The sequence below is a fragment of the Hemiscyllium ocellatum genome, chromosome 12 (assembly GCF_020745735.1).
Source record: "Hemiscyllium ocellatum isolate sHemOce1 chromosome 12, sHemOce1.pat.X.cur, whole genome shotgun sequence".
In the NCBI taxonomy this organism is placed as follows: domain Eukaryota; kingdom Metazoa; phylum Chordata; class Chondrichthyes; order Orectolobiformes; family Hemiscylliidae; genus Hemiscyllium; species Hemiscyllium ocellatum.
The window spans coordinates 93517793-93545479 of record NC_083412.1 but is presented as its reverse complement, the minus strand read 5'-3'; the positions used below and the strand labels follow the sequence as shown (position 1 = coordinate 93545479).

The following is a 27687-nucleotide window of genomic DNA, read 5'->3' as shown; positions in this document are numbered from 1 at the left end:
AAATAGGCGGCCTGTCTCCCCAATATAGAGGAAGCCACATCGGGTGCAGCGGATGCAGTAAATGATGTGTGTGGAGGTGCAGGTGAATTTGTGGCGGATATGGAAGGATCCCTTGGGGCCTTGGAGGGAAGTGAGGGGGGAGGTGTGGGTGCAAGTTTTGCATTTCTTGCGGTTGCAGGGGAAGGTGCCGGGAGTGGAGGTTGAGTTGGTGGGGGGTTTGGACCTTACAAGGGAGTCACGAAGGGAGTGGTCTTTTCAGAACGCTGATAGGGGAAGGGAGGGAAATATTTCCCTGGTGGTGGGGTCCGTTTGGAGGTGGCGGAAATGACAACGGATGATGTGATGTATGTGGAGGTTGGTGGGGTGGTAGGTGATGACCAGTGGGGTTCTGTCCTGGTGGCAATTGGAGGGGCGGGGCTCAAGGGCGGAGGAGTGGGAAGTGGAAGAGATGCGGTGGAGGGCATTGTCGATCACGTCTGGGGGGAATTTGCGGTCTTTGAAGAAGGAGGCCATTTGGGTTGTACGGTATTGGAACAGGTCCTCCTGGGAGCAGATGCAGTGGAGACGAAAGAATTGGGAATATGGGATGGCGTTTTTACAGGGGGCAGGGTGGGAGGAGGTGTAGTTTAGGTAGCTGCGGGAGTCAGTCGGTTTGTAGTACTTAATGTCTTCTCCCTGTTCTCATATTCATACAGCACAGAACAATACAGCGCAGAATAGGCCCTTCTGTCCTTGATGTCGTGCCAACCTGTGAACTAATCTAAACCCATTCCCTACACTACCCCATCATCATCCATATGCTTATTCAAGGACTGTTCAAATGCATTCCATGCCCTTACCACTATGAGTAAAGAACCTGTCTCTGACATCGGTCTTAAATCTATCACCCCTCAATGTGCAGCTATGCCTCTTCGTACAAGCTAATATCATCATCTTTGGAAAAAGAGTCTCACTGTCCACCCTATCTAATCCTCTGATCAACTTGTATGTCTCTATTAAATCCCCTCTTAGCCTTTTTCTCTTTCCAATGAGAACAGACCCAAATCCCTCAGCCTATCCTCGTAAGACCTTCCCTCCAGATGAGGCAACATGCTGGGAAATTTCCTCTGCTCCTTTTCCAAGCTTCCAGATCCTTCCTGTAATGGGGTGACCAGAACAGTACACAATATTCCAAGTGATTCCTCTGAAACATGCGTCAGAAAGTTCTAGTGCTAGTACAATCGGAATATCAATGTAGATTTCTAGTTGTAAACCTCCAGTATGTTTCGATAGGTGCTGCCCAGTCACACAGTAAATGACTGACTGACTCCAGGAGAGAAATAGTGAGGAGGTTGGTGGGCAAATGGGAACAGAGTAGGGTGAGGGAGGAAGAGTGGTTTGGAGGTAAATGTCTTAGCATGACATCTAAAATGTTCCTGCAAAAGTCCAGAGACTTGAGAAGTAAGATCTCCTGGTGCAGTGGTAGAGAAATGCTGTACCATCAGAGGTTGGACTTCTTGGCCAAGGAATAAGAGGAGGCCACATCTATCCTCTTGGGTGAATGTAAAGGGTTCCACGGTGTTTTTAAAGAAAAGCACAAAGTCTTGACCAATTTTTATTCCTCATTCAATACCACGCTTCTGGGAAAAAAAAGCTCCCCATTTTTGGAGTTGAGGTAGAGTGAATACTTCCCCTTGTACAGCAATCTAATGTGAAGGTTGGTAGTCTTTGGTTCAGTGCTGACTAGTTAAGACTGAGAATGATGAGAATTTACTTCTTTCAAAGATTGTCATTCCGTGGAACTCATTATCTCAGAATGTATTGGACACGGGGACACTGAATAAATCTAAGGATGAGACAGACAGATGTTAATTAGTAATCGGTTTAAGGATTACAGAGAGTGGGCAAGAAAGTGGAGTTGAGGCCAAGATGAGATCAGACCTGATCATATTAAATGGCGGGGTAGGCTCGAAGGGATGAATGGTCTACTCCTGCTGCTAGGTATAGAATCATAGAGATGTACAACATGGAAATATACCCTTCGGTCCAACTCATCCATGCTGACCAGATATCCCAACCCAATCTAGTCCCACCTGCCAGCATCTGGCCCATATCCCTCCAAACCCTTCCTATTCATATACCCATCCAAATGCCTCTTAAATGTTGTAATTATACCAGCCTCCACCACTTCCTCTGGTAGCTCATTCTCTACATGCACCACACTCTGCATGAAAAAGTTGCCCTTTAGGTCCCTTTTAAATCTTTCCCCTCTCCCTCTCAACCTATGCCCTCTAGTTTTAGACTCCCTCACATTAGCCAAAATACCTTGTCTATTCACTCAGTCCATGCCCCTCATGGTTTTATAAACCTCTAGAAGGCCACCCCTCAGCCTCCGATATTCCAGGGAAAACAATCCCAGCCTATTCAGCTTCTCTCTACAACTCAAACCTTCCAACCATGGCAACATGCTTGGAAGTCTTTTTTCTGAATCCTTTCAAGTTTCACAACTTCCTTCCTATAGCAGCGAGACCAGAATTGCATGCAGTATTCCAAAAGTAGTCTAGCCAATAACCTGTACAGCCACACATGATGTCCCAACTCCTATACTCAATGCACTGACCAATAAAGGCAAACATACCAACTGTCGTCTTCACTATCCTATCTACTCTACTTTCTAGGAACGATGAACTCGCACTCCAAGGTGTCTTTGTTGAGCAACACTCACCAGGACCTTACCATTCAGTGTATAGGTCCTGCTTTGATTTGCCTTTCCAAAATGCAGCACCTCACATTTATCTAAGTTTAACTCCATCTGCCACTCCTTGGCCCATTGGCCCATCTGATCGAGATCCTGTTGTACTAAGGTAACCTTCTTTGCTGTCCACTACACCTCCAATTTTGGTATCATTTGCAAAATTACTAACCACATCTATGTTCACATCTAGAACTGTGTTGTTGGCTGTAGAATACTTTCCTGAGCTTTGGAAAGGCATTACGTAAATGGAGATGATTTATCTTTATCATAACTATCACTCAAACCCGATCAATACCATCTGAGTTGAACTCAGCAAGAGCCACATAAACGATCGATGGTTTGAGTTCATCATCCCTGGATCAGGGAAGTTGGATACGATACTCCAAGGAGCAGCAGTAGGCCATTCAGCCCCTTGAGTCTGTTCCATCATTTGCTGTGATCGCTGCTGACCTTCTCAACGTCCCTTCTCCGGCTATTTACTCCAAGTCGCAAGAGACCAAAATTCTACCAATCCCCAACTTAAATATATTCAATAATGAAGCATCTGCAATGCTGAGATCATTGTGAGTTGTATTTAGGATAGATACAAGATGATGTAATGCAACTGCTGTAGTGTTCCAGGTATAAATACAAATCTTTGGTATAAGCGTAAACATTGTCACTGAAGAGACACTACACTTAACACCTCTGTTTCAGCTATAACAACAGTCTGTTTGTCCTGGGTTTGTCACATTCCTGAGTGAGTAGCATATATTCAGCTTCCACTAAAACCAGTTGTTCTCCAAGCAGATGTTTGTGGGTTCAAGTCCCTCTGTAGAATCTTTGGCACAAAATCTAGGCTTCCATTCGGTGAAATCTTGTTTAGGTATTGGAGGGATCGTATGTCAATGAGAAACCCAAAAAGGCCTCTTCTCTTAAGGACTAGGAACACAAGCCAATGGGCATTGACAAGACCACGAGTGGGCTTTCTGTCAGAATCAGGGCAGGGTAACCGGGTGTTGCCTACTGAGAACTGCCAGCTAATCAGAAGCTTGGGGAGATTTGGTGGTGGAGGTTGGGGCAAGATGTCACAGATTGTGAACCATTTGAGAGGGGTGCAGAGGGTTTGGCAGTGAGAATTGGAGGATGGCTCTCAAACAGTTCACTTGTCCTGATATCCCCCAGTCTCTTGATCAGTCTCTGAGTGTCTTGCATTGAGCAATACCTGCTTCAGATTACTGACAAGTTGGCTGCAGAGGTCCAGCTGCCTTGTATACTGTGTGACAATGGCATGCTCATGACATACCTTCCCTTTTGAGAGACAATCAGTAGATAAAGGGGAACCTGTGGATGTTCCGTTCTGATTTCCAGAAGGCATTTGATACGGTGCCTCAACAAATATTGTTGCAGAAAATAAAAGACCATGGTGTAGGTGGTAACATGTTGGCATGGATTGGAGATTGGCTAGCCAACAGGAAACAGAGTTGGCATGTTCCGGTTGGCAAATAGTGTCCCACAGGGGTTAGTACTGGGACCTCTGCTATTTAATGTTGGAAAATGTAAAACTGTCAATTTTTGTTGGAAAAATAAAAGAGAAGCAAATTATCTAATGGTCAGAGTTTGCAGAGCTCCGAGAAGCAGAGGGATCTGGGTTTCCTAGTGCATCAATCATGAAAAGATAATTATGTACATGTAGCAAGTAATTCAGAATTCTAAGAAAATGTTGTCATTTATTGTGAGTGGAATTGGATACAAATGTAGAAAGATTATGTTCCAGTTAACCCACTTTTTGGTGAGACCATATCTGGAGTACTGAACATTAGTGCTGGTCTCCCTTTATTTAGGGACAATTGTCAAAGTGTTGGAAGTAGCTCAGAGAAGGTTCTCTAGACTAGACTAATATCTGGGATGGGTCTGCTGTTTTATGAAAAAAGTATTTACAGGCTAGGTTGTTGTCCCCTGAAGAAGTTAAAGTCAGTGTGAACTGGATGGGCTGAATGGCCTGCTTCCAGATTGTAGGGATTCTGTGATTCCATGAAGAGTAAGAAGTGACTTGATTGAATGATAAAAATATCAAGGTGTCTTGATGTGTGGGTGGATGTGGCAATGATTGGTCGGAACTTAGTTTTTTCCTTGACTAAGTGCCAGTAGTTTCGAACTTCCTGGAGGCTGATCTGCCATGAGGACCGGTGAGGTTTCTTGCTGCATCACACTTCATTTAACTACCAACACTGCCCCAATGGAGTCCCTCTCACCTGATTCTATCTCCACCTTCTTGTTCCCAGAGGAGTTCACCAGTCAGCAGATATCAGCCAAAAGACCAGCATCAATGCTATCATTAAAAGGCTGCGGTGTACCCAGATAATGGTGTCACAGTGGTTAGCACTGCTGCCTCACAGTGCCAGGAACCCAGGTTCGATTTCTGCTTTCGGTGACTGTCTGTGTGGAGCTTGCCCATTCTCTCCGTGTCTGCGTGGGTTTCCTCTGGGTGCTCCGGTTTCCTCCCACAGTCCAAAGATGTGCAGGATAGATGAACTGGTCATGCTAAATTGCCCATAGTCAGGGGTGATTATGGGAAATGGATCTGGGTGGGTTACTCTTCGGAGGTTTGGCATGGACTTGTTGGGCTGAAGGGCCTGTTTCCATGCTGTAGGGAATCTAAGAAAATAATAACCTTTGGCAATGTAGTGTTTACCTTCACCGTCAGTGTATTGGCACAGCAGCCATAAAGTGACACTGTTCGTGGCACACGAGTCTGATACTCCCAAGATGACACAACCCCATTCTATCACCCTAGGTGCCGATGAACTACCATAGAATCATAGAGATGTACAGCATGGAAACAGACCCTTCAGTCCAACATGTCCATGCCTACCAGATATCCCAACCCAATCTAGTCCCACCTGCCAGCACCTGGCCCATATCCCTCCAAACTCCTCCTATTCATATACCTATCCAAATGCTGTTTATATGTTACATTTGTACTAGCCTTCCCCACTTCCTCTGGCAGCTCATTCCATACATGTATCACCCTCTGCATGAAAAAGTTGCCCCTTAGGTCTCTTTTATATCTTTCCCCTCTCACCCTAAACCTATGCCCTCTAGTTCTGGACTCCCCTACCCCAGGGAAGAGACTTTGTCTATTTATCCTATCCATGCCCCTCATGATTTTATAGACCTCTAGAAAGTCACCTCTCAGCCTCTAACTCTCCAGGGAAAACAACTCTAGCTTATTCAACCATTCCCTATAGCTCAAACCCTCCAACGCTGGCAACATCCTTGTAAAACCAGACCACTTTAGCTACAGCTCATCTAAACACACTCCCTGGGTCACTGTGATTCTATCCTCACTGCCCACTGGAGACTCAGAGCTGGTCACTGTCCAGTTAGGGAACATTACCTCCAGGCAAGAAATCAGACAATTCCAAAGATCTGCTTTTATTTTCAGATGACAAAAATTAACACAAACCAAATGATTAGAGATTACAGTTTGCCTCCATAATGCAAACCGAATGCAGGCAGAGTGACCAAGGACTATTTTACATTCTGTGTAGTCTGTTGCACCCAGCTCTGGCTATTTCTGAAAAACTTGCCCTATAAAGATGTGCAGATCAGGTGAATTGGTCATGCTAAATTGCCCATAGCAATAGGTGCATTAGTCAGAGGGTAGTGGGTCTGGGTGGGCTACTCTTCGGAGGGTCGATGTGGACTGGTTGGGCTGAAGGGCCTGTTTCCACACTGTAGGGAATCTAATCTACTGCAGTGAGTTGCTGCCAACATCAAGATAGGCTTTGACGGACTTCTCACCCAGTTCTGCCATAAGTCTCACCTTAGCTCACATCAGTTAAGCCCCTCAACTCATAATTTCCTTTGTGGGAGCATCACAAACTAGGGAATCCCTGTTTTAAAAAAAATATAGGGTCACCCATTTTGATGGCGACGAGGAGAATTTTTAAAAATTGAGTAATTGGTGAGTCTTTGGAACTCTGTTCCTAAAAAAGCAGTAGAAGCAGAGTCTTTGAATATTTTAAAGGCAGATTTAAGTATATTCTTCGAGTAAAAAATGAGGTCTGCAGATGCTGGAGATCACAGCTGAAAATGTGTTGCTGGTCAAAGCACAGCAGGCCAGGCAGCATCTCAGGAATAGAGAATTCGACGTTTCGAGCATAAGCCCTTCATCAGGAATGAGAGAGAGTAGCCAAGCAGGCTAAGATAAAAGGTAGGGAGGAGGGACTTGGGGGAGGGGCGATGGAGGTGGGATAGGTGGAAGGAGGTCAAGGTGAGGGTGATAGGCCGGAGTGGGGTGGGGGCGGAGAGGTCAGGAAGAAGATTGCAGGTTAGGAGGGCGGTGCTGAGTTGAGGGAACCGACTGAGACAAGGTGGGGGGAGGGGAAATGAGGAAACTGGAGAAATCTGAATTCATACCTTGTGGTTGGAGGGTTCCCAGGCAGAAGATGAGGCACTCCTCCTCCAGCCGTCGTGTTGTTATGTTCTGCCGGTGGAGGAGTCCAAGGACCTGCATGTCCTCGGTGGAGTGGGAGGGAGAGTTAAAGTGTTGAGCCACGGGGTGGTTGGGTTGGTTGGTCCGGGCGTCCCTGAGGTATATTCTTGTCTAGCAAGTGGGGGAGGGCTGAAGGGATATCAGTGATAGAAGTAATCAGATCTGCCCTGGTCTTATTGAATGGCAGAAGTTTCAATGGGCCAGTTAGTCTACTCTTGCTCCCTAATTCATATGTTCCCATCTTCAAGCTGACCACCAGTGAGAGCAGAGAATTCTGCCCTCTGTCGGTTCCAAGGGAGAGTTGCATTTCTCAAAATGTTGTCTTTCGAATGAGAGGTTTAACTAAAGCTCCATCTTCCCTCTCTCTCTCGATTTGGATTTAAATTTCATATTTTATGGAAAAGGCATATCAGAAGTGAGTTGCTTAGGAGCATTCCAAAGCTTTACAACCCATTGTGTCATGAGTCTATGTTCCACCAGTCCAATGTCTCTGCTTGCAGCCCCATGTGGTTTATTCAAGAGCTAATGACTTGATTTTCATCCCTGTTGTCAAATTCATCCATAGTCTCACTTCTAATCATTCCTCTCATTTTTTCCAGCCCGACAACTCTCCAAGACCTTCTTTCAACTTTGGTCTCTCATACATCTCTTTTTTTTTCCATTGCTTCCAGAGTCCTAAGGATGAGATTGTAGAGTACTTGCAAGTGCATGGTAAAATAGGACTGAGTCAGCATAGCTTCATCAAGCCTGACAAATCTGTTGCAATTCTTTGAGGAAGTAACGAGCAAGTTAGACAAAGGAGAGCCAGTGGATGTGATCTATTTGGATTTCCAGAAGGCCTTTGACAAGGTGCCACAGAGGAGGCTGCTAAATAAGGCCAGAGCCCATGGAGTAAGGGGCAAGGTACTGGCATGAATAGAGGATTGGCTGACTGGCAGAAGGCAGAGAGTGTAGATACAATGATCTTTCTCAAATGGCAGCAGGTAACTACTGCAGTTCCACAGGAGTCAGTATTGGGACCACAACTCTTCACATTAGACACTAATGATCTGGATGAAGGAACTGACGTCATTGTTGCTAGGTTTGCAGATGACACAAAGACAGATGGATGGACAAGTAGTGTTGGGGGGCGGGGGAGCTGCAGAAGGACTTGGACAGGCTAGGCAAGTGGGCAAAGAAGTGGCAGATGGAAGACAATGTGGGAAAGTGTGAGGTTATATACTTTGGGAGGAAAAATAGAAGCATAGGCTATTTTCTAAATGGAGAAAGGCTTCAGAAATCTGAAGCACAAAGGGAGTTAAGAAAATCCTGAGATAGAACTCCTAAAGTTAACATATCGGTGCATTTGGCAATTAGGAAGTCAAATGCAATGTTAGCATTGATTTCAAGAGGGCTAGAATACAAGAGCAAAGATGTACTGCAGAGGCCGTATAAGGTTCTGGTCAGACTGCCTTTGAAATATTGCGAGCAGTTTTGGGCCCCATATCTAAGGAAGGATGTTGGAGGGGGTGCCCAGGAGGTTTACAAGAATCATCCAAGTTATGAAGGGCTTTCATATGACAAGCAGTTGAGGACTCTGGGTGTGTACTTGATGGTACAATTACGCCATTTACAAGGCATCTGGATAGGTATATGAATAGGAAAGGTTTACAATGACTGCAGATGCTGGAAACCAGATTCCGGAATAGAGTGGTGCTGGAAAAGCACAGCAGTTCGGGCAGCATCCAAGGAGCAGGAAAATCGACGATTCGGGCAAAAGCTCTTCATCAGGAATACATGGGCCAAGTGCTGGTAAATGGTACTAGATTAGTTTAGAATATCTGGTCGGCATGGATGAGTTGGACTGAAGGGACTGTTTCCATGCGGTACATCTCTGATTATATGGCTAGTAAGAGAGATTAGGGCCCAACAGCACAGCTTCAGAGTGAAGGGATGACCCTTCAGAACTAAGATAAGGAGAAATTTCCTCAGGCAGTACTTAATCTGTGGAATTCATTGTCGCGGGAAAGTGTGGAGACTGAATCATAGAGTGTATTTAGGACAGAGATAGGGGTTCTTGTTTAGTAAGGGGATTTCAGTTTACGAAGTGAAGGCTGAGGAGTAGGCTTGTGAAACATATTACGCATGATCAAATGTTACAACAGACTTGATGGACCAAATGGTCTAATTCTGCTCCTATATCTTATGGTCTTATGTGAAAATGGGCTAGTGCCACGTAAGCCTGGCTCTCATTCGGAAACCTGTTAAGCCTTGGGTTAGAGACCCCCAAACAAAGAAGCATCAGATACAACAGTGACATTTGACAGGCACCATGAATAGGCAGATAATAGGGGGTTTGAGGTTTTTAGTTTAGAAAATCATGTTAGTGCAGGCTTGATGGGCAGAAGGACCTGCTCCTGTGATGTATTGTTCTTTGTTTCTTTGTTCACGCCCGTGGAGGGCAGAGGGTGAGAGGGGAAAAGGACCTAAGGGGCAACGATTTCACACAGAGGCTGTGTGTGTGTGTGTGTGTGTGTGTGTGTGTGTGTGTGTGTGTGTGTGTGTGTGTGTGTGTGTGTGTGTGTGTAAGTACAATTACACCATTTAAAGGGATTCTGGATGGGTTTGGAGAGATATGGGCCAAGTGATGGCAGCACGGTGGCACAGTGGTTAGCACTGCTGCCTCATAGCACTAGGGACCCGGGTTCAATTCCCATCTCAGGTGACTGTCTATGTGGAGTCCCCGGGTCTGTGTGGGTTTCCTCTGGATGCTCCCGTTTCCTCCCACCGTCACAAAGATGTGCAGGTCAGATGAATTGATCATGCTAAATTACCCATAATGTTCGGTGCATTAGTCAGGGGTAAAGATAGGATAGGGAAATGAGTTTGGGTGGGTTACTCTTTGGAGGGACCTTGGATGCTGCCTAACCTGCTGTGCTTTAACCAGCAACACATTTTCAGCTGTGATCTCCAGCATCTGCAGACCTCATTTTTTACCCGGAGGGTCAGTGTGGACTTGTTGGGCCAAAGGGCCTGTTTCCATGCTATAGGGAATCTAATCAAAGGGACTAGATTAATTTCGGATGTCTGGTGGGCATGGATGTGTTGGACCGAAGGTTCTGTTTCTGTGCTGTTCATCTCGATGACTCTAACTGCCAGCTGCTTTGATGCTGCAACAGGGTTGCTTGACTTTAGGGATGTGAACAAAAAACAATACAGCTCAGGAACAGACCATTTAGCCCACCAAGATTGTGTCAACAACATGACTTTATAAACTAAAAACCCCTTGCTGTTACACAGTCCGTGTTCCTCTATTATCTGCCTTTTCAGGTATCTGCCAAGGTGCCTGTCAATGTTGCTATTGTATCTGATTCTCCCACCTTCTCTGGTAGCACACTCCAGCCACTTATCACCCTCTGTGTAAAGAATTTTACTCTTGCATCCCCTTTAAACTTTACCCCTTTTAGCTTAAATCTATTTGCCTTAGTAATTCACATTTTTACGCTGGGTAAGAGACTCTGACTATCCATTCTATCCTCGCCTCTCATAACTTTGTAAACTTCTGTCAGGCCACCCTTCAGTCTCTGTTCAAGTGAAAACAAACCAGGTTTGTCCAATCTAACCTCATAGTTAATACCCTCCAAACCAGACACCTCCTGGTAAATCGTTTCTGAATCCTCTCCAAAGTTTGCACATCCTTCTAGTTGTGCGGCGACCGGAACTGTAATATTCCAAATGTGGCTGCACTAAACTTCTATGCAGCTATAACACGACTTGCCAATTTTTACATTCTGTGCCCCAACTGATGCCTCTTGACCATCTTTATCCACTTGTGTTGCCACTTTCAAGGAACTTTGACTTGGCCACCTCAGTCCCTCTGTAAATGAATGCTTCTAAGGGTTTTGTTATTTGCTGTATACTTCCCTCCTGCATTAGTTGGTAATACAGATTTGTCAGAATCATATCCTGGAGTAAGAGGGTTAAATTCTAGAGACAAGTTTCATAAACTTGTCACTGAGGATAGAAAGTCAAGGGGTGATTTACTGGAGATAGTTAAAATGTTAAGATTTGATACAGTAGATATTATGAAATTATTTCCACAGCTCAAAGAATTCAGAAAGTGGAGACATAACATTAAAACCGGATTTATGAAGAGGTTTAGAAGCACTTTTTCAATATGAAAATGAGTGTAAATTTCATCTGTGGATGCTGGGAGACAATAGTGAGATTTCACAGCTGAGATTGGTAGGTCTATCTTGAATAAGGTATAACCAGGGATTTGGAGCAAAGGAGGTAAATAGAGTCAAGGTACAGATCAACTAAGATCTAATTGAAGAGCAGAACAGACTCAAGAGGCTTAATGGCTGCCTTCTGTTCATATCTTTGCAATGTCATTGCCAGTCAGTGTGGTCATGTGAAAGGGACAAGCAGGCATTTATTTTAGTGAGTTGGAGGGACGGGCTGGTAAATTGACTTTGAACAGTTGAGTATAGGGAAGGACTGCACAGAATGCTGGGGAAGGGGAGTTCTGTCTGATTGTATTGGTGCACTTGCATGCTAGGTTCCCCCCAACTGTGAGAGCTTTGCAACAAGAATGAAGAAACTGTGGAGTGTATACTGTCTGTATTAGATAAGAATCTTAAGTTATGAGTCGAGCCTTGAAACGCTGTAAGGCTACTCCTGCTGCAGTATAGTAGGCCTAAGAGTGATTTATAAAAGATTACATTGAAATTTACGGCACAAAGTGACAGGCCTTTCGGACAAACGCATTCTCTGCCAGTGTTTGTGTTTGTATGACCATCCTAATTCATTTCCCCTTTCAACATCGAGGTTTGATTGAGTATTTTGAAGGGTTTATAAGACTCAGTGGGAAGGGACTATTTCCTCTGATTGAAAGCTCTGTGATTGAGAAATCAATTTATCTAAAGGGCAACTGGGGATGAGCAATAAATGCTGGCCCAGCCAACGATGTCTGCATTTCATGAGTGAATTTTAAAAAAAGTAAAATTTACCACAGAGTAATGAAAGATGTTTGCTTGGAGTTAGAATATTTTTCAACAAATAATAGTTAAGCTAGAGATCATTTTATCTTTTAAGGGAAGAGTATCTGAAGCACAGCAAGTCAAGTGGGTCATGTGTACAAAGAAAGGCAATGAAATTGCCCGAGCAAGGGCCACTTGCAGAACAACAGGGATAAGCGGGATTGTGTGCTGCAAACCTTTGAGGTTCCAGCTGTTGGACCATTTCCAAATTCCTTGAAGAATACCTGGCGGATAAGTCCTCAAATAAAATTCTTCGTGTAGACCAGCATTGAGGTTCCCTTCAATGACAGAACTGTCAGCAAAAGACAAAGTCAGAGTGGGGGAGACAAATAAGTAGATGCAGCCTCAGACATGGCAATCAGTACCAATTCCAAAACAATCACTCATTAGTGAGGAAGATTAATCGTATCTTTGTGTGGTGGCTCAGTTTGTACACTTTAGATGACTGGAATACAAGCAGAAGGTTAAAAATAAGAAAGTTTTCCAGGCACCAGAGGAGGCCATTTATCCCTTCAAAATGGTTTTCCCTTTCAATGAAAATGTGACGGATCTGTAATCTAAATCCAAAAACTCACCTCTACCCCACGTTCCAGAGGAAGAGACATAGAGTCATAGAGTCATAGAGATGTACAGCATGGAAACAGACCCTTCGATCCAACCCGTCCATGCCAACCCAATCTAGCCCCACCTGCCAGCACCTGGCCCATATCCCTTCAAACCCTTACTATTCATATACCCATCCAAATGCCTCTTAAATGTTGCAATTGTACCAGCCTCCACCACATCCTCTGGCAGCTCATTCCATATACTTACCACTCTTTGCGTGAAAATGTTGCCCCTTTTATATCTTTCCCCTCTCACCCTAAACCCTCCAGTTCATGATTCCCCCAACCCAGGGAAAAGACTTTGTCCATTTATCCTATCCATGCCCCTCATAATTTTGTAAACCTCTATAAGGTCACCCCTCAGCCTCCTATGCTCCAGGGAAAACTGCCCCAGCCTGTTCAGCCTCTCCCTGTAGCTCAGATCCTCCAACCCTGGCAACATCCTTGTAAATCTTTTCTGAACCCTTTCAAGTTTCACAACATCTTTCCAATAGGAAGGAGACCAGAATTACACGCAATATTCTAACAGTGGCCTAACCATGTCCTGTACAGCCGCAACATGACCTCCTAACTCCTGTACTCAATACTCTTGGCCAATAAAGGAAAGCATACCAAACGCCTTCTACACTATCCTATCTACCTGCGATTCCATTTTCAATGAGCTATGAACCTGCACTCCAAGGTCTCTTTGTTCAGCAACACTCCCAAGGACCTTACTATTAACTGTATAAGTCCTGCTAAGATTTGCTTTCCCAAAATGCAGCAGTTTCAGACTTAATATTTACAACTGAATTGGCATCAATTTTTTTTTTGGATCAGAATTCCAACATTCGATACCTAAGGGAATGAATGGTTTTGGGGAAAAGACAGGAAAATTAAGTTGAGGATTATTAGATCAACCATGATCTCATTGAATGGAGAGGCAGCCTTATTGGAGTCAATGGTCTACGTTTGTTCCTGTGTTTTACAGTCTGTGTTTTTCCTAATTTCATTGCTAAAAAACCTGGCTCTAATTTTCAAATGCTGCCTAACTCCCCAACAAGGGGAAATAGTTTCTCTCTGCTGGTTCATTTGTTGAAAACTTTGCTCAAGTCATCCCGTGACCTTCTAAATGTCAAGGATTACAGTACTAATTTGTGTAATCTCTCCTCCATAGCCTCACCCTTACATTTATCATTCTGCTAACTCCAACAATGCACTCCTTCCAAGGCCATTGTATCCTTCCAAAACTGACCACCATTGGATAATTAATAACATACTTTCCATTAGGAAATCAGTCACACTCTGAGGAAAAGAGAGAGAGAGAGATGCCCAAAGTGAGAGATGAAGGCACATTTTTCTCTGTTGTTTACGATGCTATTATTTGCAAACAGTAGCTTAGTGGTTATGATATTGGATTTGCAATCCATAGACCTGAGCTAATGATCTTGGACTTTGAATCCATGGAATGTGAAAAATTTACTTTATTCCATAAACGTGAAATAAATAAAACCCAATAATGAAATTAATGATCATGGGCCACTTGTGATGCAGTGGTAGTGTCCCACCTCTGAGCCAGGAGGCCCAGGTTGAAGTCCTGTCTGATCTGCAGGTGTATAATAACACCTCTGAACAAATTGATTTAGAAAATATCTTTAATGGCCATGGATCTACTGCACTGCTTAATTAGGTTCCTGAATGAGCTTGGGGAAGGAAATCTGCTTTCATTACCCAGTCTATGTGTGACTCCAGTTGGTACAGCATTACGTTTGACCATTCAAGGGCAAGCAATTCTGTTGTACTCAAGAGCTCACTGTACCTTCCAAAGTACACTGAGAGAAGTTATTGAATGCTTGTTTTCCCGGCAGCACTCCCATCCTGTAAATGAATACAAAAGAATGATATGTATTGAGAGATATTGCTACTTGGGTTTTCACTTGATCTTAATAATTTGTACTGAAGTAAAGGCAGTTTCTATGATTTAAAGAGCCCTTGTGACAGCGGGTATGATGTCAAAAGGAGTTGCCATTTCCCAGCGTCCTCTTTGGATATGCCACGCGCGCCAGGAATTTCCAAATCTGGGATAGGAATAATAACGAGCATTTATGGACTGATTACTTTAGAGGAAGCCATATGACCCATTGGAGTCTGAATAAAAGCAATTTCGTGAGCCTTGAATTCCTCAAATGGGTGGAGATTGGGAAGTGTTAAGACCATAAAACCATAAGATATAGGAGTGGAAGTAGGGCTGTTTGGCCCATTGAGTGCATTCCGCCATTTAATCATGGCTGATGGGCATTTTAACCCCACTTACCCGCACTCTGCCCTTCGCCCTTAACTCCTTGCAAGATCAAGAATTTATCAATCTCTGCCTTGAAGACATTTAATGTTCCAGCCTCCACTGCACTCTGCGGCAATGAATTCCACAGGCCCACCACTCTCTGGCTGAAGAAATGTCTCCTCCTTTCCATTCTAAATTGACCCCCTCTAATTCTAAGGCTGTGCCCACGGGTCCGAGACTATCAGTCTAATGGAAACAACTTCCCAGCGTCCACCCTTTCTAAGCCGTGCAATATTTTGTAAGTTGCTATTAGATCTTTCCTCAACATTCTAAGCTCCAATGAATTCAATCCCAGGATCCTCAGCCGTTCATCACATGTTAGGTTGTGGTTCTGCTCGCCGAGCTGGAAGTTTTTGCTGCAAACGTTTCGTTCCCTGGCTAGGGAACATCATCAGTGCTGTTGGAGCCTCGTGTGAAGCGCTGCTTTGATGTTTCTTCCGGTATTTATAGTGGTTTGTTCTTGCCGCTTCCGGGTGTCAGTTTCAGCTGTAGTAGTTTGTATGTGAGGTCCAGGTCGATGTGTCTGTTGATGGATGTTCTTGCCGTTTCCGGGTGTCAGTTTCAGATGTAGTGGTTTGTATATGGTGTCCAGGTCAATGTGTCTGTTGATGGAGTTTGGGGATGAATGCCATGCTTCTAGGAATTCTCTGGCTGTTCTCTGTCTGGCTTGTCCTATGATAGTGGTGTTTTCCCAGTCAAATTCATGTTGCTGGTTGTCTGAGTGTATGGCTACTAGAGATAGCTGGTCGTGTTGTTTTGTGGCTAGCTGATGTTCATGGATGCGGATTGTTAGCTGTCTTCCTGTTTGTCCTATATAGTGTTTTGTGCAGTCCTTGCATGGTATTTTGTAAACTACGTTAGTTTGGCTCATGCTGGGTATTGGGTCCTTTGTTCTAGTGAGTTGTTGTCTGAGCGTGGATGTTGGCTTCTGTGCTGTTATGAGTCCTAAGGGTCGCAGTAGTCTGGCTGTCAGTTCTGAGACGCTCCTGACGTATGGTAGAGTGGCTAGTCCTTTTGGTTGTGGCATGTCCTCGTTCCTCGGTCTATCTCTTAGGCATCTGGTGATAAAGTTGCGTGGGTATCCGTTTTTGGCGAATACCTTGTATAGATGTTCCTCTTCCTCTTTTCACAGTTCTGGTGTACTGCAGTGTGTTGCGGCCCTTTTGAATAGTGTCCTGATGCAGCTTCGTTTGTGTGTGTTGGGGTGGTTACTTTCATAGTTTAAGACTTGGTCTGTGTGTGTTGGTTTCCTGTGTATACACAGGAAACCAACACACACAGACCAAGTCTTAAACTATGAAAGTAACCACCCCAACACACACAAACGAAGCTGCATCAGGACACTATTCAAAAGGGCCGCAACACACTGCAGTACACCAGAACTGTGAAAAGAGGAAGAGGAACATCTATACAAGGTATTCGCCAAAAACGGATACCCACGCAACTTTATCACCAGATGCCTAAGAGATAGACCGAGGAACGAGGACATGCCACAACCAAAAGGACTAGCCACTCTACCATACGTCAGGAGCGTCTCAGAACTGACAGCCAGACTACTGCGACCCTTAGGACTCATAACAGCACAGAAGCCAACATCCACGCTCAGACAACAACTCACTAGAACAAAGGACCCAATACCCAGCATGAGCCAAACTAACGTAGTTTACAAAATACCATGCAAGGACTGCACAAAACACTATATAGGACAAACAGGAAGACAGCTAACAATCCGCATCCATGAACATCAGCTAGCCACAAAACAACACGACCAGCTATCTCTAGTAGCCATACACTCAGACAACCAGCAACATGAATTTGACTGGGAAAACACCACTATCATAGGACAAGCCAGACAGAGAACAGCCAGAGAATTCCTAGAAGCATGGCATTCATCCCCAAACTCCATCAACAGACACATTGACCTGGACACCATATACAAACCACTACAGCTGAAACTGACACCCGGAAACGGCAAGAACATCCATCAACAGACACATCGACCTGGACCTCACATACAAACTACTACAGCTGAAACTGACACCCGGAAGCGGCAAGAACAAACCACTATAAATACCGGAAGAAACATCAAAGCAGCGCTTCACACGAGGCTCCAACAGCACTGATGATGTTCCCTAGCCAGGGAACGAAACGTTTGCAGCAAAAACTTCCAGCTCGGCGAGCAGAACCACAACAACGGATACCCGAGCTACAAATCTTCAATCAGATTTTAAGGTCTACCATTCCATGGATCATCCATGTGAATCTCCGTTGGATACGCTCCAGTGCCAGTATGTCCTTCCTGAGGTGTTGGGCCCAAAATTGGACACAGTATTCTAAATGGGGCCTAGCCAGAGCTTTATAAAGTCTCCGAAGCACATCGCTGCTTTTATATTCCAACCCTCTTGAGATAAATGACAACATTACATTCGCTTTCTTAATCACGGACTCAACCTGCAAGTTAACCTTTAGATAATCCTGGACTATGTACTTTGGCTTTATGAATTTTCGCACCGTTTAGAAAATAATTCATGCCTGTATTATTTTTTGCAAAGTGCAAGATGTCATATTTGCTCACATTGAATTCCATCAGCCATTTCCTGGACCACCCTCCAAAACTGTCTAAATCTTTCTGCAGTCTCCCTACTTCCTGAGTACTACCTGTCTGTCCACCTAACTTTATATCATTGGCAAACTTCGCCAGAATGCCCCCTTTCCCTTCGTCCAGATCATTAATATATAAAGTGAATAGCTGCAGCCCCAACCATGAATGCTGTGGGGCCCCACTTGTCACCGGTTGCCCTTCTGAAAAAGAGCCTTTTATCCCAACTCTCTGCCTTCTGTCAGAGAGGCATTCCTCAATCCATGCCAGTGGCTCACCTCAAACACCATGCTTCCTGAAGAAGAGTTTATGCCCGAAATGTCAATTCTCGTGCTCCTTGGATGCTGCCTGAGCTGCTGCGCTTTTCCAGCAGCACATTTTTCAACCGTGAGCCCTCACCCCTGTCCACAGAGAAGCTGGTATCCTTGTCGCTAAAACCTAACATGCAGGTGCAGAAAGCAATCAGCAAAATAATCAACATTTAGCAAGAGGATTTGAGAATGAGTAAAGACCTCTTGCTTTGGTTGATTTCACCTTGGTGAGACCTCACTTAGAGTATTGTGTATATAGCTTTGGGAGTATAGGGAGTATGGTATAGGGAGAAACAGAGGGAGTGCAGCACTTGCATGTGACCAATTCTTTGGATGGAGGGACTGACCTCTAAAGAGAGATTGAGGAGACTGGGATGACATTGGTAAAGAATGAGGGTACATAGTCCCTCAATAAGGAACAAGCCATTTGGGACTGGGATGAGGAAGGGTTTATTTGAAAGGGAACTTGCAGGTGGTTGTATTCCTATGTATCTGCTGCTTTTGTCCTTCTAGATTGAAGTGGTTGAGTTTGCCAGAGGCTATCTAAGGAATTTTGGTGAATTTCTGCAATGCATTTTGTAGATAGTACACACTGCTGCTTCTGAGCATCAGTGGTGGAGGGAGTGGATGTTTGTGGATGTAATACCAATCAAGTGGGCTGCTATGTCCTGGATGGTGGCAAGCTTCTTGAGTGCTGTTGGAATTGCACCCATCCAGGCAAGTGGGGAGTATTCCATCACACTCCTGACTTCCGCCTTATAGATGGTGGACAGGCTTTGTGGAGTAAGGGAGTGAAATACTGCAATATTTTTAGCCTCTGACCTGTTCTTGTAGCCACAGTATTCATTTGGTGAGTCCTGTTCAGTTTCTGGTCAATGGTAGCCTCAGGTTGTTGATAATGGGAGGTTCAGTGATGGTAATGCCATTGAATGTCAAAGGGCGATGATTAAATTCTCTCTCTTTTGGAGATGTTGTGCACCTGGCATTAGTGTGCAACAAATATGCATGAAGGGCGTGCCGGAGTTTAATGTTTAGATGGCCAATGGCAGGGCTGTGATTGGTGAACAATTAAAATTGGAGGTAGAGACAATGCTAGAATTGGTGGAATGCATATTTCTTGGACAGTTTTAGACCTGAAACATATTACAGAAATAGACAGCAGGTAATGCCTTGGAAAGTTTGGAATACAAGGGCAGTTTTTCAGGACCGGGAGCTCAAAGGTCAACAAATATAAATTACCTCTTATACGTCTGGAATGTAAGAAAATAATTGAAGGTTTCAGAATTGGAATTATCGTTCCATGCTTCACTGAGCACAGTTCAGGAAATGGTCCAGGAATTCCCCTCGATTCTGTTCAGTTCTGTTTCCTGTTTCATAACCAGGGCTTTAACAAAACAAATTTCCTGTCTGACTTGATTAATCCTCTGAGATAATGCAGATAAAAAAACTCACAGTTTTCTTTGTATTTCATTCTGGACATCAGGAATTTAACTTGTGAGGAAGGGCTGAGGAAGTTGGTTTTGGGGCTCTTGTGGATAAGACAAGCCTAAAAACTGAAACTCTAAACTGTTTCAGATGATAAGAATCCTTGTAATTTTTTTTTGTTAGCTGTGTTGTGTAATGGAGCAACTTAGACGTGGTCTGAAACTTTTCACAGAAAGATGCCTGTTGTCTTTGTAAAGGAGAAAGGTTTTCTTTTCTTCATTACCAATCATTCTGGTGTCGCCATCTCTGGTGAGGACTGCATTTACATGTCCATCTGTAGACATCTTGAGATGGGACAGTCTAGACTTCTTGAACAGCTGTCATTCTTGGCCTAACGATGTAGGATTTTGGTGCAAGCACGATGAAGGAAGATCAATGTATTTTCAAGTTGGGGTAGAAGGTGATTGCTCAGCCAGGGGAGAGGCAAGTGAAATTTGTGATGCTCCCACAACATTGTGGCTCTTCAACGTCTCATTGCTTGAGATCAAGTGGAAGAGAATTTCCATTAGAATACCTATTGGAATTTATGGAAAAGTATTAAAGTAAAGAAGGATAGAGGCCATTTGGCCCATCAAATGTGCACTGAATATTGCAAAAAGAAAGCCAGTTAGTCCACTCATTCTTTTCCCATCTCCCTGTAATTCTTGATGCTTCAAACATATATCTAATTCCCTTTTGAAGACTAGTGTTGAATCATATCCACTGTCCTATCAGGCAGTACATTCCAAATCCAAACTACTCATTGCATAAAACTCCTTCTGTTCACAGTACCTCTGCTTCTTTTGCCATTGCCTGAAATCTGTGCCCTCTCATTACTGCACCTTCAGCCATTGCAAATAGTTCCTCTTCACTTAATCTGACTAGGCCCTGTGTAAATTTTGAACATTTCTATCAATCTCTGGTAAGATTCCACTTGGAGTAGTGTGAGTAGATTGGGGTACTACACAGGAAGGATACATTAATCTTTCAGCGTAGTTTTAAGTTATGAGGAGAAGTTATGCAAATTAGGCCTGTTTTCTCCAGAATTTAGAAGCTGCAGGGGAATTCTGGTCGACATCTTCAAGGTATTAACAGGAAAAGACAGGGTAGATGAAGAAAACTGGTTGGGGTTTCTGGAACAAGGGGGCATAGTCTGCAAGTTAGGGCAGGACCGTTCAGGAGAGACGTTAGGAAGCACTTCTATACAGAAAGGGCGGTAGGTGCTTGGAATTCTCTTCCACGAATGGCAGTTGATGGTAAATTGGTTGTTAATTTTAAATCTGAGACAGCTAAAGTTTTGTTAAGTGAAAATATTAATGGATATGGGCCAAAGGTAGGTTTGTGGATTTAGGACACAGATTAACCTTGATCTCATTGAATGGTGGAAAAGGTCAGAGTGCCCATTCCCATGTTCCTGTTAGCCTTATCTAGTTTAAAGGAAGAAATCTATTTATATAATTCTAATTTCTCAGCACTGGAACCCTTCTTCTGTCTCTTAGCCCAAACATCCACTCTGTTCGTATAATCTTCTGCGCTGTGTTCAGGATGTGTTTCAATCTATAGCCACCAGATCTGCAATTATACAGGGTTTTGGTGAGACCATACCAGGAGTGCAGTGAGCTCTCTGCTTATAAAAAGGATGGTGTGGAGGAGCTGGAGTTGGACTGGGGTGGACAAAGTTAAAAATCACACAACACCAGGTTATAGTCCGACAGGTTTATTTGGAAGTACAAGCTTTTGGAACGCTGCTCCTTCATCAGGTGGTTCATCAGCTTCTTCTTCATGATGGAGGAGCAGCGCTCTGAATGCTCCCATATTAATCTATCGGGCTATAACCTGGTGTTGAGTGATTTTAACTATGAAATGGATAAACTTGCATTACAGACAGCACAGTGAATGTTCAATAGACAGGTTCCTGTGACAATGCGTTGAGAAAATTGAGTATACTTTCTAGAATTTAGAAGGATGATTACATTGAACGTACAGTAAGGTCACCATAATCCCAGAGGAATATGGGGCTGCTCCCTCATCAGGGAGAGATCACTGGTGGTGAGTTAAATCTAAAACATACAGGATCTGGAGGAGATTGACAGCACAGACACTGTAAGGCCATTTCTCCCCCTGGTATGACATGGAGAATTTGATGTTGAGCTCAAGTAAGGACAGCGATTAATCTGACTGCATTTTCTAAGATCGCAGTCCATGTCACAAGAGAGGAGGTTTTGGATGTATTATAATGTATGAAAGTGGATAAATCTCCTGGTCCTAACCAGATATATCCAAGAACACTGCAAGAGGCTAGAGAAGAAATTGCGGGGACTCTGGCTGATACTTTTGCATCATCATTAGCCACGGGTGGGATCCTGGAAGACTGGAGGGTGGCAAATGTTCTCCCCTTATTCAAGAAGGGCTGCAAAGAAAAACCTGGAAACTATAGACCAGTACGTCTAACATCTGTGGTTGTTAAGTTTCATCCATCCTGATGAAGGGCTTATGCCTGAAATGTCGATTCTCCTGCTCCTCGGATACTACCTGCCCTGCTGTGTCTTTCCAGCGCCACGCACTCTAATCTGATCTCCAGCATCTGCAGTCCTCACTTTCTCCTTGGTAAGTAACTTGACAAGATTCTGACAGATTAGCGATACATGAATTTGGAAAGACAGGGTTTGATTAGGAATAATTAACACCGCTTTGAGTGTGGGAGATCATGCCTCACAAATTTGTTAAAGTTCTTTGATGAAGTGGCCAGGAAGGTTGATGAGGGCAAGGCGGTAGATGTAGTCTATATGGATTCCTGTAAGGCCTTTGATAAGGTTCCACATAGTAGGCTGCTTTGGAAAGCTAGATTGCATGGACACCAGGGGAGCTGGCTTGGCTTGATGGAGGGAGGCAGGGGGTAATAGTGGAAGGATGCTTGTCGGACTGGAGGCCTGTGACTAGTGGAGTGCCTCGGGTCAGTGCTGGGTCCATTACTGTCTGATATCGATATCTATAATTTGGATGAGAATGTATAAGGCATGATTAGTATGTTTGCAGATGATACTAAAATAGGCAGTATTGTGGACAGTGAAGAAGGTTGTCAGAAATTGCAGCAGGACATTGATCAGTTGTGGAAGTGGGCCAATAAATAGCAAATGGAGTTTAATATCAATAAGTGTGAGATCTTGCATTTTGGAAAGTCAAATCAAGGCAGGAATTTCATGGTGATTGGTGGGTGGGGGGGGGGTGGAAGGGGGTGGAAGGGGGCTTAAGGAGTATAGTGGAACAGAGGGATCTTGGAATTCAGGTGCACGGTTCTCTGAAAGTGGAATCGCAGGTAGACAGGGCAGTGAAGAAGGCTTTTGGCACACTGGCCCTAATCAGTCAGGGCATTGATTGTAGAAGTTGGGAAGTTATGTTGTGATTATACTAGACGTTGGTGAGGCTGCACTTGGAGTATTGTATTCAGTTTTGGCCACCTTGTTATAGGAAGGATGTTATTAAACTGGGAAGAGTGCAAAATAAATTGACAAGGATGCTGCCTGAACTGAGGAAGAGGTTGGACAAGCTAAGACTTTTTTCTTTAGAGTGTAGGAAACTGAGAGAAGACCTTTTAGATCATGCGAGGCATGGATTTGGTGAATACACTCCATCTTCTTTCCAGGGTTGGGGAACCGAGGACTAAAGGGAATCAGTTTAAGGTTAGAGGGGAAAGAATAAAATAGAACCTGAGGGACAACATTTTTACACAGAGTAGCACACATAAGGAATGAACTGCCAGCAGAAGTGGTTTAGGCAGGTACATTAATTACATTTAAAAGGCATTTGGAAAAATACATGGAAAGGATTGTAAGGATATTAGCCAAGTACAGGGAAATGGGGTTAGTGTGGATGGACATTTTGGTCGGCATGGACCAGTTTGGTCCAAAGGGCCAGCCTCCATCCTGTAAGCCTCTATGACTGTATGATTCTATTGTGCTGAGCTGCTTTTATTCTGGTGCAACTGTATCTATCCAGGAAAATGGTGGACAATACATTACTGTCCTAACTCTGTTTTTGTAGAGAATGGAGATGCATTGAAAGATCAGGAAGTGAATATCACAATAACAGCTTATTTTGATGTTGCTCCAGTAGTAAGGCCACCTAGTGCATTTAAATTTTTGCTCTGGAAAAGACTGTGCATATTGAATAAAATGCCTTCGGAGAAGGAGTGATCACCGCGTTAAGTTTTACAATAAATTTTTTCTATTAAAGTATATACTGTAATTCTAATAGATGGCTTTCTTGACAGCTATGCATGCTGGGATTGCCTTGCTTCCATAGTTGTAATGGGAAATACTCATAAAAATCACAGGTTACGCAGCCACAAATGAAAATAAGAGAACTTTAAAGAAGGACACACTAACAGAAATTGCTCAAGGAACTCAAGAGGTCTGGCAGCATTTTTAGAGAGAAAGCAGAGTTTGGGTCCAATGATTCTTCTTCAGAACTCCAGAAGGATCACCTGGACCTGAAATTTTAACGCTGCTTTCGATCCATAGATGCTGCCAGACTTGCTGAGTTTCTCCAGCCATTTCTGTTTTGTTTTAGAATTGCAGTTGCTGGAAATCTTTCTTTTATGTAAGAAGGATACATCATCTGATCCCCATGCACTGGAAGAGCTTCCTTGTTTCTGGTACTTATCATTTTTTAAAAGAAATTACTTGTGAGGTATGAGTGTTACTGGCAAGGCCAGCGCTTGTTGGCTCTCCTCGTTGCTCTTGAGAAGGTAGTGATGAGCTGCCTTTTTGAATTGCTGCAATTCATTTGGTGTAAGTTCATTGAAAATGCCATTAAGGAGAGCATTCCAGGATTTTGATCCGATGATATCCTCCTTTATTTTGGTTGTATATAGAATGCTGTACCTTATGTACATATATGATGCCCTGGGGACACTTGTAATGTAGTGGTAACGTCCCAATCTCTGGGTCAGAAGGCTTGGATTCTGATCCCACCTTCTCCAAGAATATGTCATAACGTCTCTGGACAGGTTGACTAAAAATATCTCCAAATGGCGTCTAAAGATTGATAGTTCTCACTAAGTCAGCTTTGTCCTTCTGGCTATATTTTTCTGTCACACTGAAGCCTTGTTGACTATTGCCCTTCTTGTAAGGAAACAAGGCAGTGACGAAAGGCTGTTGAATCTGTTAGGTCTGCAGGCCACGTATAGATCAATATGCCTGTTTATAATAATGTCAGTTGTTGTGGATTAAGAGTAAATCTGGGTTGTAATGCTGTCTGTGTTGATATGGTAATTATTGCGTTGGACATTCTGACCCAGTTTGGAGAGGGTCATGTGAGTTTGTTATTTTCCAAAACTCTTTGGCTCTAAATGCTTTTCCACAATAACATTGTGAAAATGCAAACTGTTAGAGGCACAGAGAGAATAACAGGAGAAATTGCAGTTTGGTGAGTGGTAATCGAAGTAGTCCATCTCATTAATCAATGAGCAGTAAAGACGAAGAACAATAGGGAAGGTGAGGGAAATCAGAGGTGATTCTGGGACAGCAAAGAAAATAAGGAGATGGAATGTAAGACTGAATTGAGAGAAAAAAGAGAAAAGTAAGAAAAATTATTGAAAATGTAACTTTTTTAAGTTCTCTAAGAAGAATTTGCTCTGTACAAGCATGAACAAAAACAAACCATTTAAATTGTTGTGTTTGTGGATTGGAAAGTTTGATTGGAATTCCATTAATGATTATCATGTCAGTAGAAGAGTACTTACACTCTTAATCACAAGCTTTAACTTTTTGGCATGAACTTAATGGGCAATTAATGGGTGACTCCAGTAAGTTGTTAAAAATAATTGGGAGAAACCAGGCGAGGTGCCAGTTTTGTGTGAAGCAAAGAGTTGAGTGACATCGACTGATCAGTCAGATCCGGAGATTTGCAAAACACAGTATATCTTTCAGGTCTCTGCATTTGCTGGAATATTTTCTCATTAACAGGCAGTTATTTTCTTTGCAAGTTTAGTTTTTAATAACTATTCCTTTTCAAGTGGAGACAGTCAGCAATATCCAATCATGTCACCTTGAGAATGTCAGGATTCAGTACCAAGACAATTTCCGAGGTTGCTTAAGCATGGACAATAAGTTGAAACCAATATGACTTCACTGGGTACAAAAATGCAGAGTGAAGTGATCCACCACCCAGCCTGAACCAACTTTTGTGTTGTTTACTAATGTATTACCATAGAAGATGCAAAAACCAAAGGTTTATTGCCTAAAGGAATGGGAGAGGAGTTTCCACATTCTTTATCTCTTCTCCAAATTCTTTTCTGAATTTTCTGCTCTCCCAGGAGATCACACAGGAATTGTGAGCAATGTTCCTGTTAAGCTGCGTGCATGTGTGGTCACCCACTAGTCTAGTACATACCACACAGTCCCTGTGAGTTAAAAGCACTGCATGTGGCGGGTGAAGTGGGATGCAGCTGCTCAAAGAATTTTGAAGTAATTGTGTACTGGATAAACTGGCCATGTAAACATTAGATAAAGCTTTGGGGGTCAGTGAACATATGTAGTGATCTACAAGGCATTGAGTTGTGTGTGTCAGGCTGGATGGTGGCTCTTTGCTGTCTACCATTGCTCTTATGTACTCAAGCATACGCATTCACATAGATACACCAGGAGCCATATATGTATGCACGCTATGTATAAACAAACACACAAAGCATACAGACACACCACATTGTGGTCGGAAGAGTAAAGGTTTCGGAAATCTTTGGGACACCACAATAGTGATATTTGAAGTTGTAGGTCTTGTCCTGATCCAAAACCCATCTGAAGGTTGTATGAGGATTGCCAACCATTCAAGATTGTCCTGGGGTCTTCAGGAATTAAAGATTAATTTACTAAATAACACTGCAATTAAATATATACAGAAAACTCACAGGGACATTAAAAAATGTCTTGTATATTATTTTTTTCTCTAGAGCGTGGTATTTTATTAATTATGTTAGCAGGTTGACTGGGTGGAGTAAGTGGAGGCAGGAAGCCATTGACGAAGCCTCAAGAGACAAGTCCAACCAGATTTGGTAACTCTGGTCTTGAGGAAGAGTAAGCTTGAGATTGCTGGTTCAATTCTGCAGCCGTCCTCACTGATGATCAAAATCTCTTTACGCATTTTAAAAACCTTCCACTGCCCAAAACTGCCCAGCAAAATGTCCGGAATGGGAAAAATAAGCTCCTTTTTGGGAACAACAGGCTTCTATTTAAAATGAAAAGCTGACTTCTATTTAAAAAACAGACCTGCTATTTAAAAAAAAAAGCTTGTGGTATTTGGTTTACATTCAGGTTCCAGACTTTATAAGTGTGAAGACTCAGCCAAATGTCAAAAACACGAATCGTAGCCACATTTTCTGTGAACACAGAGGCTATTTTGGGCCATCAGAAATATTGCGCATTCCCAAACCCCTGCATTTGTTCAGCTTGCAGCAAAATATTTCAATAGCTAATTTCATGAGACACGAGCATGTAGTGTATTTATATAAAGTATGTTAATTGTTTAGGAATACTGTGGATCGGTGGATACGTGGTCACCATTAGATGAGCTTTTAGTTCCTAGTTGTTATTAAGTTCAACTGTCGCTCTCTGCTATGGTGAGATTCAAATCTTACATTCCCAAGACATTAGGCTGGAGTTCTGGACTACTAGCCCAGTGACATTACCACAACATCACCATCCTCTCTCTGAGATTGGGAAATAAGAACACAGGTCAGAATAAAACGTGGGGGTGTCAGAAACTGATGAAACCCTAACAGGACAAGAAAGGTTAAACACAGGAAGGTTGTTTCCACTGACCAGAGAGTCCTGAACCAGGGGTCACAGATCAAGGATATGGGATAGATCATTTAGGACTGAAGTGAGGAAAGATTTCTTCACCGAGAGAGTGGGAAGTCTGTGGAATTCTCTACCACAGAAAGTGGTTGAGGCCAAAAGTGAATGTTTTCAAGAAGGAGTCAGATATAATTGTTAGTGGCATAGAGATCAAATGGACGGGGGAAAGCAACTGAGTTGGATGATCAACCATGATCACATTGAATGATGGAGCAGACTCAAAGGGCTGAATGGCCTCCTCCTGCTCTTATTTTCTATGTTTCTAATGCTTATCATCTCCAGTCCTTCAATTAGATTGAT

The 27687-nt window shown here is 43.3% G+C and overlaps 1 long non-coding RNA gene across 1 annotated transcript in view; it reads left to right on the top strand.

The window, feature by feature from the left end:
* The window catches only part of LOC132820873 (uncharacterized), a 299239-nt gene that overhangs the window by 125030 nt on the left and 146522 nt on the right, over positions 1-27687 (top strand). The window lies entirely within an intron of this gene.